Source organism: Sciurus vulgaris (genome assembly GCF_902686455.1).
Source record: "Sciurus vulgaris genome assembly, chromosome: 5".
In the NCBI taxonomy this organism is placed as follows: Eukaryota; Metazoa; Chordata; class Mammalia; order Rodentia; family Sciuridae; genus Sciurus; species Sciurus vulgaris.
Window position 1 is genome coordinate 27,262,312 of NC_136465.1, and position 13,169 is coordinate 27,275,480.

Here is a 13,169-nt window from a genome sequence, read left to right on the forward strand (position 1 = left end):
GGATTTCCAGTTTTCCCAGCACCATTTGTTGAACAGGCTATCTTTTCTCCATTGTATGTTTTTGGCTCCTTTGTCCAGTATGAGGTAACTGTATTTATGTGGGTTCATCTCTGTGTCTTCTATTCTATACCATTGGTCTGCCTATCTATTTTGGTACCAATACCAAGCTATTTTTGTTACTATTGCTCTGTAGTATAGTTTAAGGTCTGGTATTGTGATACCTCCTGCTTCACTTCTTCTGCTCAGGATTGTTTTGGCTATTCGAGGTCTCTTATTCTTCCAGATGAAGTTCATGATTGCTTTCTCTATTTCTATGAGGAATGTCATTGGGATTTTAATTGGAGTTGCATTGAATCTGTATAGGCCTTTGTAGAATGCCATTTTGACAATATTAATTCTGCCTATCCAAAAACATGGGAGATCTTTCCATCTTCTAAGGTTTTCTTCAATTTCTTTCTTTAGTGTTCTGTAGTTCTCATTGTACAGGTCTTTCACCTCTTTTGTTAGATTGATTCTCAAGTTGTTTTTTTTTTTTTTTAGGCTATTGTGAATATAGCGGTTTTCCTAATTTCTCTTTCAGATGATTCATCACTTATGAATAGAAATGCATTAAATTTCTGCATACTGATTTGATATTCTGCTCCTTTGCTGAATTCATTAATTAGTTCTAGTAGTTTTCTAGTGGAGTTTTTTGGATCCTCTAAACATAGAATCATGTCATCAGAAAATAGTGACAGCTTGAATTCTTCTTTTCCTATTTGTATCCTTTTAATTTCTTTGGTCTGTCTAATTGCTCTGGCTAGTGTTTCAAGGACGATGTTGAATAGAAGTGGTGAAAGAGGGCATCCCTATCTTGTTCTAGTTTTTAGAAGAAATGCTTTCAGTTTTTCTCCATTAAGAATGATGTTGGCCTTGGACTTAGCATAGATAGCCTTTACAATGTTGAGGTATGTTCCTACTATTCCTATTTATTCTAGTGTTTTGATTATGAAGGGGTGCTGTATTTTATCAAATGCTTTCTCAGCATCTATTGAAAACTCATATGATTCTTAACTTCAAGTCTATTGACATAATGAATTACATTTATTGATTTCCAGATGTTGAACCAACCTTGCATCCCTGAGATAAACCCCACTTGATCATGGTGCACTATCTTTTTAATATATTTTTGTATGTGATTTGCCAATATTTTGCTAAGGATTTTTGCATCTATATTATCAGGGATATTGGTTTAAAGTTTTCTTTTCTTGATGAGTCTTTGTCTGGTTTTGGTATCAGAGTAATACTAGCCTCATAGAATGAATTTGGAAGGTTTCCCTCCTTTTCTATTTCCTGGAATACTTTGAGGAGTATTGGAATGAGCTGTTCTTTAAAGATCTTTAGAATTTGGCTCAGAATCCATCCAGTCCTAGACTTTTCTTGGTTGGTAGGTTTTGATGACTTCTTCTATATCAGTGCTTGAAATTGATCTGTTTAAATCGTGTACATCTTCCTGATTCAGTGTGGGAGGAACATGTCTCTAAAAATTTGTCAATGTCTTTGATATTTTCTATTGGGTTGAAGTATAGATTTTCAAAGTAGCTTCTAATTATGTCATATATTTCAATAGTGTCTGTAGTGATCCTTCCTTTTTCATCACAAATTCTAGTAATTTGAGTTTTCTCTTTCCTCTTCATTAGTGTGGCTAAGGGTTTAGCAATTTTGTTTACTTTTTCAAAGAATCAACTTTTTTTGTTTTGTCAATTTTTTAATCAATTCTCTCTTTTCAATTTCATTGATTTCAGCTGATTTTAATTATTTCCTGTCTTCTACTATTTTTGGTATTGATCTGTTCTTCTTTTTCTAGGGCTTTGAGATGTAATGTTAGGTCATTTAGTTGTTGACTTTTTATTTTTTTAATGTATGAGCTCAATGCAATGAACTTTCCTCCTAGAACTGCTTTCAGAGTGTCCCAGAGACAATCATTGATTGTATTATTTAGTTCTGTAGTTTCTTTGTCCAGTTTTTGTTTGGAGGATCTATCCAGTGGGTGAGAGCAGTGTGTTAAAGTCCCCCACTATTATTGTGTTTTGGTCTATTCGATTCTCAAAATTGAGAAGGGTTTGTTTGATGTACGTAGATACTCCATTATTTGGGGCATAAATATTTAAAATCATTATGTCTTGCTGGTTTATGGTTCCCTGGAGCAGTATGAAATGTCCTTCTTTATCCCTTCTGACTAACTTAGGATTGAAGTCCACTTTATCTGGTATGAGGATGGATACTCCAGCTTTTTTACTGAGTCCATGTGCATGGTATGTTTTTCCCCATCCTTTCACCTTTGGTCTGTGGATGTCATTGTGTATGAGATGAGTCTCTTGAAGGCAGCATTTTGTTGGATCTTTCTTTTTTTTTTTTTTTTACTTTTTTTTTATTTTAATTAAAAATCATAAATTTACATAGGGCAATATTGTTTGATTCATTCTGTTATTTTTTCCCTTCCCCCCCATCCCTCCCACCCCTCTTTTCCCTCCATACAGTCCTTCCTTCCCCCATTCTTACCATCCTCCTTATCCCTAACCCTAAACCTAACCCTAACCCTAACGCTAACCCCTCCTACCCCCCATTATATGTCCTCATCTGCTTATCAGCCAGATCATTCGTCCTTTAGTTTTTTGAGATTGGCTTATCTCACTTAGCATGATATCCTCCAATTTCATCCATTTGCCTGCAAATGCCATAATTTTATCATTCTTCAGGGCGGAGTAATATTCCATTGTATATATATGCCATAGTTTCTTTATCCATTCATCAACTGAAGGGCATCTAGGTTGGTTCCACAATCTGGCTATAGTGAATTGAGCAGCTATGAACATTGATGTGGCTGTATCTCTGTAGTATGCTGATTTTAAGTCCTTTGGGTATAGGCCAAGGAGTGGGATAGCTGGGTCAAATGGTGGTTCCATTCCAAGCTTTCTGAGGAATCTCCATACTGCTTTCCAGAGTAGCTGCACTAATTTGCAACCCCACCAGCAATGTATGAGTGTACCTTTTTCCCCACATCCTCGCCAACACCTATTGTTGCTTGTGTTCTTGATAATCGCCATTCTAATTGGGGTGAGATGAAATCTTAGGGTAGTTTTGATTTGCATTTCTCTTATTACTAGAGATGTGGAACATTTTTTCATATATCTGTTGATTGCTTGTACATCTTCTTCTGTGAAGTGTCTGTTCATTTCCTTAGCCCATTTGTTGATTGGATTATTTGTATTCTTGCTGTAGAGTTTTTTGAGTTCTTTATATATTCTGGAAATTAGTGCTCTATCTGAAGTATGAGTGGCAAAGATATTCTCCCACTCTGTAGGCTCTCTCTTCACATTACTGATAGTTTCCTTTGCTGGGAGAAAGCTATTTAGTTTGAATCTATCCCAGTGGTTGATTCTAGCTTTTATTTCTTGTGCTATGGGAGTCCTGTTAAGGAAGTCTGATCCTAAGCCAACAAGTTGAAGGTTTGGACCTACTTTTTCTTCTATAAGATGCAGGGTCTCTGATCTGATTCCGAGGTCCTTGATCCATTTTGAGTTGAGTTTTGTGCAGGGTGAGAGACAGGGATGTAGTTTCATTCTGTTGCATATGGATTTCCAGTTTTCCCAGCACCATTTGTTGAAGAGGCTATTTTCTCCATTGCATATTTTTGGAACCTTTGTCTAGTGTGAGAAAATTGTATTTATTTGGGTTTGTGTCCATGTCCTCTATTCTGTACCATTGATCTACCTGTCTATTTTGGTACCAATACCATACTGTTTTTGTTACTATTGCTTTGTAATAGAGTTGAAGATCTGGTATTGTGATACCCCCTGCTTTGCTCTTTCTACTGAGGATTGCTTTAGCTATTCTGGGTTTCTTATTCTTCCAGATGAATTTCATAATTGCTTGCTCTATTTCTGTAAGGTACACCATTGGGATTTTAATTGGAATTGCATTGAATCTGTATAGCACTTTTGGTAGTATGGCCATTTTGACAATATTAATTCTGCCTATCCAAGAACATGGGACATCTTTCCATCTTGTAAGGTTTTCTTTAATTTCTTTCTTTAGTGTTCTGTAGTTCTCATTGTAGAGATCTTTCACCTCTTTTGTGAGATTGATTTCCAAGTATTTTATTTTTTTCGAGGCTATTGTGAATGGGGTAATTTTCCTAATTTCTCTTTCTGAAGATTCATCACTTATGTATAAAAATGCATTGGATTTATGAGCATTGATCTTGTAACCTGCTACTTTACTGAATTCACTTATGAGTTCTAAGAGTTTTCTGGTGGAATTTCCAGGTTCCTCTAAATATATAATCATGTCATCAGCGAACAGGGATAGTTTGAGTTCCTCTTTTCCAATTCATATCCCTTTAATTTCTTTGCTCTGTCTAATTGCTCTGGCTAGAGTCTCAAGAATGATATTGAATAGAAGTGGTGAAAGAGGGCATCCCTGCTTTGTTCCAGTTTTTAGGGGGAATGCTTTCAGTTTTTCACCATTTAGAATGACATTGGCCATGGGCGTAGCATAGATGGCCTTCACAATGTTAAGCAATGTTCCCACTACCCCAATTTTCTCTAGTGTTTTGAGCATGAAGGGATGCTGTATTTCATCAAATGCTTTTTCTGCATCTATTGAAATAATCATGTGATTCTTAACTTTTAGTCTGTTGATATGGTGAATGACATTTATTGATTTCCAGATGTTGAACCAACCTTGCATCCCTGGGATAAAACCCACTTGATCGTGGTGCACTATCTTTTTAATATATTTTTGTATGCGATTTGCTAAAATTTTGTTGAGAATTTTTGCATCGATGTTCATTAAGGATATTGATCTGAAATTTTCTTTCCTTGATGTGTCTCTGTCTGGTTTAGGTATCAGGGTGATATTGGATTCATAGAATGAGTTTGGGAGGGTTCCTTCCTCTTCTATTTTATGGAATACTTTGAGAAGTATTGGAATGAGCTCTTCTTGAAAGGTTTTGTACAACTCGGCTGAGAACCCATCTGGTCCCGGACTTTTCTTTGTTGGTAGGCTTTTGATGACCTCTTCTATTTCATTGCTTGAAATTGATTTATTTAAGTTGTGTATGTCCTCCTCGTTCAGTTTAGGTAATTCATATGTCTCTAGAAACTTGTTGATGTCTTCGAGGTTTTCTATTTTATTGGAGTATAGATTTTCAAAATAGCTTCTAATTATGCTTTGTATTTCACTCGTGTCTGTGTGATATTTCCTTGTTCATTCTGAATTTTAGTAATTTGAGTTTTCTCCCTCTTTCTCTTTGTTAGTGTGGCTAAGGGTTTATCAATTTTGTTTATTTTTTCAAAGAACCAACTATTTTTTTTGTTTATTTTTCCGATTGTTTCTTTTGTTTCAATTTCGTTGATTTCAGCTCTGATTTTAACTATTTCCTGTCTTCTACTACTTTTGGTGTTGGTCTGCTCTTCTTTTTCTAGGGCTTTGAGCTATAGTGTTAAGTCGTTTATTTGTTGATTTCTACTTCTTTTGTTGAATGCACCCCATGAAATAAATCTTCCTCTAAGTATTGCTTTCATAGTGTCCCACAGAGTTTGATATGATGTGTCTTTGTTCTCGTTTACTTCTAAAAATTTTTAAATTTTCCTCCTGATGTCTTCTGTTATCCATTCATCATATAATAGCATATTATTTAATCTCCAGGCATTGGAGAAGTTTCTGTTTTTTATTCTGTCATTTATTTCTAATTTTAATCCATTATGACCTGATAGAGTACAAGGTAGTATCTCTATCTTCTTGTATTTGCTAACAGTAGCTTTGTGGCATAAAACATGGTCTGTTTTAGAGAAGGATCCATGTGCTGCTGAGAAGAAGGTGTATTCGTTCTTTGTTGGATGGTATATTCTATATAAGTCGGTTAAGTCTAAATTGTTGATTGTGTTATTGAGATCTATGGTTTCTTTATTCAATTTTTGTTTGGACGATCTATCCAGTGGTGAGAGAGGTGTGTTAAAATCACCTAGTATTATTGTGTTATGGTCTATTTGATTTCTGGAATTGAGAAGGATTTGTTTGACGTACATGGATGAGCCAATGTTCGGGGCATAGATATTTATGATTATTATGTCTTGCTGATTTATGCTTCCTTTAAGCAGTATGTAATGTCGTTCTTTATCCCTTCTGACTAGTTTTGGCTTGAAGTCCACATTATCTGAAATGAGGATGGATACTCCAGCTTTTTTGCTGTGTCCGTGTGCATGGTATGTTTTTTCCCATCCTTTCACCTTTAGTCTATGGGTATCTTTCTATGAGATGGGTCTCTTGCAGGCAGCAAATTGTTGGATTTTTCTTTTTAATCCATTCTGCCAGTCTATGTCTTTTGATTGATGAGTTCAGGCCATTAACATTCAGGCTTATTATTGTGATATGATTTGTATTCCCAGTCATTTGACTCATTTTTGTTTTTTGACATGATTTGGTTTCCCCTTTATTTGGCTATTCCTTTAGGCTAGTTCCTCCCGTTGGTGATTTGCATCGTTGTTTCTCATCTCTTCCTCATGGAATATTTTGCTGAGAATGTTCTGCAATGCTGGCTTTCTTTTTGTAAATTCCTTTAGCTTTTGTTTATCATGGAAGGATCTTATTTCATATTCAAATCTGAAAGTAAGTTTTGCTGGGTATAAGATTCTTGGTTGGCATCCATTTTCTTTCAGAGCTTGAAAAATGTCGTTCCAGGCCCTTCTAGCTTTTAGGGTCTGGATTAAAAAATCTGCTGATATTCTTATTGGTTTCCCCCTGAATGTAATTTGATTCTTTTCTCTCGTGGCCTTTAAAATTCTGTCTTTATTTTGTATGTTAGGTATTTTCATAATAATGTGCCTTGGTGTGGGTCTGTTGTAATTTTGTATATTTGGAGTCCTATAAGCCTCTTGTACTTGGTTTTCCATTTCGTTCTTCAGATTTGGGAAATTTTCTGATATTATTTCATTGAATAGATTGTTCATTCCTTTGGTTTGTTTCTCTAAGCCTTCCTCAATCCCAATAATTCTTAAATTTGGCCTTTTCATGATATCCCATAATTCTTGTAGATTCTGTTCATGATTTCTTACCATCTTTTCTGTTTGGTCAACTTTGTTTTCAAGATTAAATATTTTGTCTTCAATATCTGAGGTTCTGTCTTCCAGGTGTTCTATCCTATTCGTTATGCTTTCTATGGAGTTTTTAACTTGGTTTATTGCTTCCTTCATTTCAAGGATTTCTGTTTGTTTTTTTTTTCAATATCTCTAACTCTTTATTGAAATGATCTCTTGCTTCCCGTATTTGCTCCTTTAACTGTTGATTGGTGTGATCATTTAATGACTGCATTTGCTCTTTCATCTCCTCATTTGCTTCCCTGATTGTTTTAATTATGTACATTCTGAACTCCCTTTCTGACATTTCTTCTGCTGTGCTGTCATTGGGTTTTATTGATATAGTATCTAGGTTTGTTTGAGACATTTTCTTCCCTTGTTTTCTCATATTGGTCAGGTGTCAGTGGGACTTTGTGATATTGCAGAATTCTTCTATTGGCTTATATTGTCCCTGTAGATTTCCAGTGTATCACCTTCCTGCCTTCAGTAGCCTGAAGTCTTGGAGTAACTTGATAATGCAGTGCTTTCAAGGAAAGCTGCCCCTAGTCCTCTACTGGTTCCAGGACTTGGAGCTGGCTCTGTGTGGAAAGGCTCTCACTGGGCAGTCTGCTCTGAGAAGCTAGCCTGGAAAGGTGCTTCCCGTGGGAGGGGGCCGGCTGCAGTCTGCTTGGGGAAGTCCCTGGCTGCCCTGTCCTGGTCCCTGAAGCAACCCATGGGCAGGAACTCACTGCCCTGGTTCAGGGACTTGAAGCTTGGTTCTGTGCAGAAAGGCTCCCATTGGGGGTCCTGCTCCGAGATGCTGGAGAATCTGGCCCTGTGGGAGGAGCCCACCGCCGGAGTGCGCAGGGCTGCCTGGGGAGGACTCTAGCTGCTCTGCCCTACTCTAATAAGCCACCCGAATCTGGGCCTGCCACCCGGGCAGCGCTTCACCGTGTGGGGGAGACTCACCCCGAGGCTCTATTTTAGTCCGAGTCTCTCAATGTCTCCCCTTCTTGAATCCTGGGTTCTGGTGCGACTGGAGATGCTGTCACCCTCTAGTCCGCCATCTTGGATGGCCTGGATCTTTCTTTTTAATCCAATCTGCCAGTCTATGTCTTTTGATTATTGAGTTTAGGCCATTAACATTCAGGGTTATTATTATGATATGATTCGTATTCCTGGTCATTTTGGCTTATTTTTGGTTCTTAACTTGGCTTGGTTTCTCCTTTGATTGACTTTTCCTTTAGCATAGTTCCTCCCTTACTGACTTGTATTGTTGTTTTTCACTTCCATGAAAGTGAATGCATGATTTCTTAACATCTCAGTTTGTTCAACTTTATTTTCAAGATTAAATATTTTGCCTGAGATTCTGTCTTCCTCGAGATCTATTCTGTTGGTGATGCTTTCTATTGAGTTTTTAATTTGGCTTATTGTTTCTTTTATTTCAAGTATTTCCATTTTTTTTTCAGAATCTCTATCTCTTTGTTGAAGTGTTCTTTTGCTTCTTGCATTTGCTCTTATAACTGTTTATTGGAATGATCACATATTGACTGCATTTGCTCTCTTATCTCCTCCTTTGCTTCATGGATCTTTTTAATTGTGAAGATTCTAAACTCTTTTTCTGTCATTTCTACAGCTATGCTGTCATTGGATTCTATCAAAATAGCATCTTGGATTGTTAGGGACACTGTCTTCCCGTTTTTTCATATTGTTTCTGTATATTCCCCTCTAGCAGTGAAGATCTGAGGTACTAAAGTTTCCCTCCTGCAGGCTTATTGTAATCCTACAGTTTTCCAATACCTCTCCTTTGAAGGTGAGATCAATATTAGCATCTAACACAGAGAAAATGCAGCCCTGAACCAGACAGCCCCTATGAAGACTCTAACATTATTGTAATAAACAGGATGAGTTTGATTATTATTTGCAGAATTTCTAGTGGTGAATGACGAGGATGGGGAGGGGTATAGGATGTAAGTGAGTAAATACAGGTTCCTGTCAAAGAGCCTCCAGTCTCTCATAGGTGTCTCAGGAAGGGAGCTGCCCTTCCAAGGATGGTGGCCACGCCCTCAGGAATAATGCAAAACACCTGCACCAGCCTCCAAAGAAGCTGGGGAGCCCCAGCACAGGTGTGCCGAGTCAGCGCAGGGGGCAGGCGGGTGCAGTGTCTGGCGTCATTCTGCAGTGGGGGTGGCGGGCAGACTCAAGAACTGAGCTTTAAAAAGGAGTTCAAGTCTAAGGTAATAGGGAAACTCATTCGTACCTCCTGTGCAGAATCCAGACCCGCTGGGTCTCCATTTGGTTCTCTCTGCCATTTATACTAGTGACTTCTCTCTTTCTAGCTCTGTTTATAAATTTGCCTCTGAAATCGCCCACACTTCATGAAGGGGAGCATCTTAATTCCTTTTGCCTTTTTAAAAATTTACAACTGCCAGGCGCAGTGGCGTATGCCTATAATTTCAGCGACTTAGGAGGCTGAAGCAGGAAGATTACGAGTTCAAAGCCAGCCTCAGCAAAAGCAAGGTGCTAAGAAATTCAGTGAGACCCTGTGTCTAAATAAAATACAAAATAGGCCTGGGAATGTGGTTTAGTAGTTGAGTGCCCTGAGTTCATTCTCCAGTACTCAAAAAAAAAAAAAAATTGCCAACAGAAATATTGACAGTCTCAAGCTTCTCTTCCACCCCTGTTCTCTGTAACATCCTGATCAGAGCATAAGATGCTCAAAGGAGGAGATGATTCTTTCTGATTCTTCACTCTATACCTAGTATCTAGCCCAGTGCCTGGATATAGCTTGTACTCAATAAATATTTGTGGAATGAGTAGTGAACCACTGCTTTACTAAAAAGACCCAGGCCATTGGGAGGAATTAGAAAACCATGAGCTCTCATTTGTTGAGTCAAGACCTCTGTCTCTAAAGTCAACTGCAGGACCTGTCCCACATCTACTAGTCACCTTGCCATTTGCACCACACTCTTTTTCTCTAGTATCTCTTTTCGAAAAGCCTCTCATGTCAGGAGGAAATAAACCTATGTTAGAGTTGAGCCTGAGTCCTCTTGCATACCTAAAGAAAACATTTGCCCCCTGCCAGACCTCTTCCCAATTCCCTACCCAAAAGGAATTCATCTCTAGAACCCACATCTATAATCCTCTTCCCTGGTTTTTTCCTTCTTCTCACCCACTCCTAGCCAAATACCACCTCACATCCTCATCCTGTTCAGCTTCTCAGGACTCCTGAACACAGTGTTCATGCTGTCAAGCCCTAAAGCTGAATGTGAAATGAGTGAAGCTTGAAAATGATCTCTTCTGTCATAGATTTATTCAGTATTCCACCTCTAGATTTGAGGTGTGTGAGTTGCTATGCCTTCGACCATAGTTAGAGAGCCTGTGATGAAAAAAATTCAAATAATTTCCAATGCTCTTGTCTATGTTTTTTAAAAAAAAACCTTATTCCAGTGAATAAACAAGTTGTAGGATCAGTTCTCTTGGAATTGTATTCACCTGTTTATTTTGATGGAGTTGTGCTTGGAGCAGAAGAAGCAGCTAGGAATGTGTGCAGAAGAGGTGGTGATAAGAAAATAAGGGGGAGAGAAGTGAGAAAGGTCGGATATTAGTCTTATCTCCAGCGGCCTACCTTATCCTGTAGTGAACTCTCAGCATTTCCTCTCTGGCACAACTTTTTGCTGGAATTTACACAGATGTAGACAATTATGCCTTTGAAACTTGAAATTTGGCCTCCAAAGCAGTTTATCCCTTTGTCTACACAGATGCCATTTAAGTGAGAATTTAGAAAATTGGAGAGTTTAGAAAATGGTATCCTCCATCCCGGCCAATCCTTTCGAGCTCATAAGATATGAAAACAAGAGGAGGGTCTCCCATAGGCTTGGTGTGCATCCACCATCAAATTTGGCAAGTTAATCACTTGGTGTCTTTGACTTATGCATGTTCTTGTCTTTCCCCTTTCCCAAAAGCTGAGTTCCTCCAGTGGGTGAGCTCAAATGCCAGCTCATGTAGAAAGTCAAACTTTACCCTCTGTGGCCATGTGACCATAAACCTACAAGTAGCTGCCCTCACCCTACCCCAAATGTGGATCTAGACTCAAGTAGAAGCAATAATAGTGCTCCAAAGATGTCTTCAGCATATAAATTGATACTGGTTTCCTAAGAAGAGTGAATCCATGAGTTAAATCGCCCAGAAATGAATAGAGATGCCAGGCACATTGGCACACACCTATAATCCCAGGGACTCTAGAGGCTGAGACAGAAGGATTGCAAGTTTGAGGCCAGCCTCAGCAGCTTAAAGAAACTCTGATAAAAAGGACTGAAGATGTAGCTCAGTGGTAAAGTGCCCATGGGTTTTACCATAAAAATACATATAAATAATGAACAGAAAGATACCTGTCCAGAGTTCTATCAGGTGGTACTCAGGTCACAGACAGTTTGAAAAAACCAAAACACTGGACTCCAATAAAGAGATAAAATAGGAGCTTTATAGAGTGAATCAGACTCAAGATAGTGATAGCGAAATCTAACTCTGACCTCTGGTTGTTTCTGTTTTGCTAGAGAAACACCATCACATGTGAAGAAATTGATTTTACAAAGGGTTTTTTGTTTTATTTTGTTTGGTTTTGGTTTTGGTTTTGGTTTTTGGTCCTGTGCAGGGATCAAATCCAATCTTGTGCATACCAGGCAAGCATGTTCCATCCCAGCCCCAGAAGAGGCATATTATACTCTTGACTCCCAAAATCCCAATGAAAAGTTTCTCCCCAGTCCTTGTTTTAGGGAAAATGGAGAAATGGTAAAAGAAGTGAGTATATTGGGTGCATTTTGAGGACCAGCCAAGCTCTTTCCCTGTGTTTTGGATCTCCCATGTTTCTGAGAAGAGGGATGAAATTCATTTATAAGAGGCAGGAAGCAAGCATTTTCCCTAATTCAGGCTTCAAATATGGAGTTGATGGGTTCCAGGAAAATGAAAACCAAAATCCTTGTATGTACCCATTTATAGTTTTGCTAGTTGGTTGTTTGGTTTTGCAAAATGTCATAACTTTCCTTGAATTCTCAGAGGTCTGTAGACCAAACTAGGTTAGAAACTATAGTCCTGTATTCTGCTTTATTTCACATTCCTCTGACATCAAAGGCAGGGTCACTGAAACTAGAGGTCCAGTAGTGGAAGATGAACCCAAACTATTGCCAAGTTCCCTGAACAAGAAAACTCATACCCATCACATTGATCTCCTCCCAAAAGATATTATACCAGCTTCTATTCCTAGAGTAAATGAAATATGAACTATCTCCCTTCAGCACATCATCCCTGTCCCACATCATTTATTCCTTTCATGATACCCAGTATTTTCACAACAACCTTCTCTCTGCTTTATTTCCCCCACTCAAATGGAATGCATCCTATGGAGGACATTCTTCTGTTGTGAAGAGACTCCCAACCTTATCAACTCATTCCAGGCAAAAGAACTTGATGAAAATTGTCAGTTGGGTTCATCCTATTTTTATTCCCATTGTTAAACATACCTGAAGAGATTATCATAATTCGGGCCTAAAAAGAACCAAGATAATGGAGTGCATCTAGTTTGTACACTAAGTAACCAACTACGAACATGATCCAACTCTATCCTGGGCTGTGGTGTGACACCAACTGGAGGATTGGTGAAATCTTAAGGCAGGAAGATTTGGCAAAGGATCTGTCTCTGTCCAGATTCTGTTGCTGCTCCTGATACCTTTCATTATCCACCGTTTTGCACCCTTAAAGTACTATTCAACATTTGGAAAGAAGTATCCTTCCTTTTTATTTATTTATTTTTTTACTTTGTAACTTTTCAAAGTTCAAACTTCATGTAAAGAATCTGTATCCAATACAGCATTTCATCAATAGATTGTCTTTCCCATTTTGCTCATCCTCTAGGGTGACATTTAATTCATCATGCAGGGGAAATGTTAAATGATGACAACAGGCATAGATCAAGACCTGTCACAGCCAACCTAGAACAAAAAGGTCACTATGTCCTCCTGCCCAGAGCTATGCAGTACTCTGCATCACCTGCTTGGGATTCGATCTCACTCCCCA

General features: G+C 38.3%; 1 protein-coding gene across 1 annotated transcript in view; it reads left to right on the plus strand.

Annotated features, from left to right (window-relative positions):
* GALNTL6 (polypeptide N-acetylgalactosaminyltransferase like 6) overlaps positions 1–13,169 on the plus strand; it is a 1,118,676-nt gene that overhangs the window by 1,077,696 nt on the left and 27,811 nt on the right. The window lies entirely within an intron of this gene.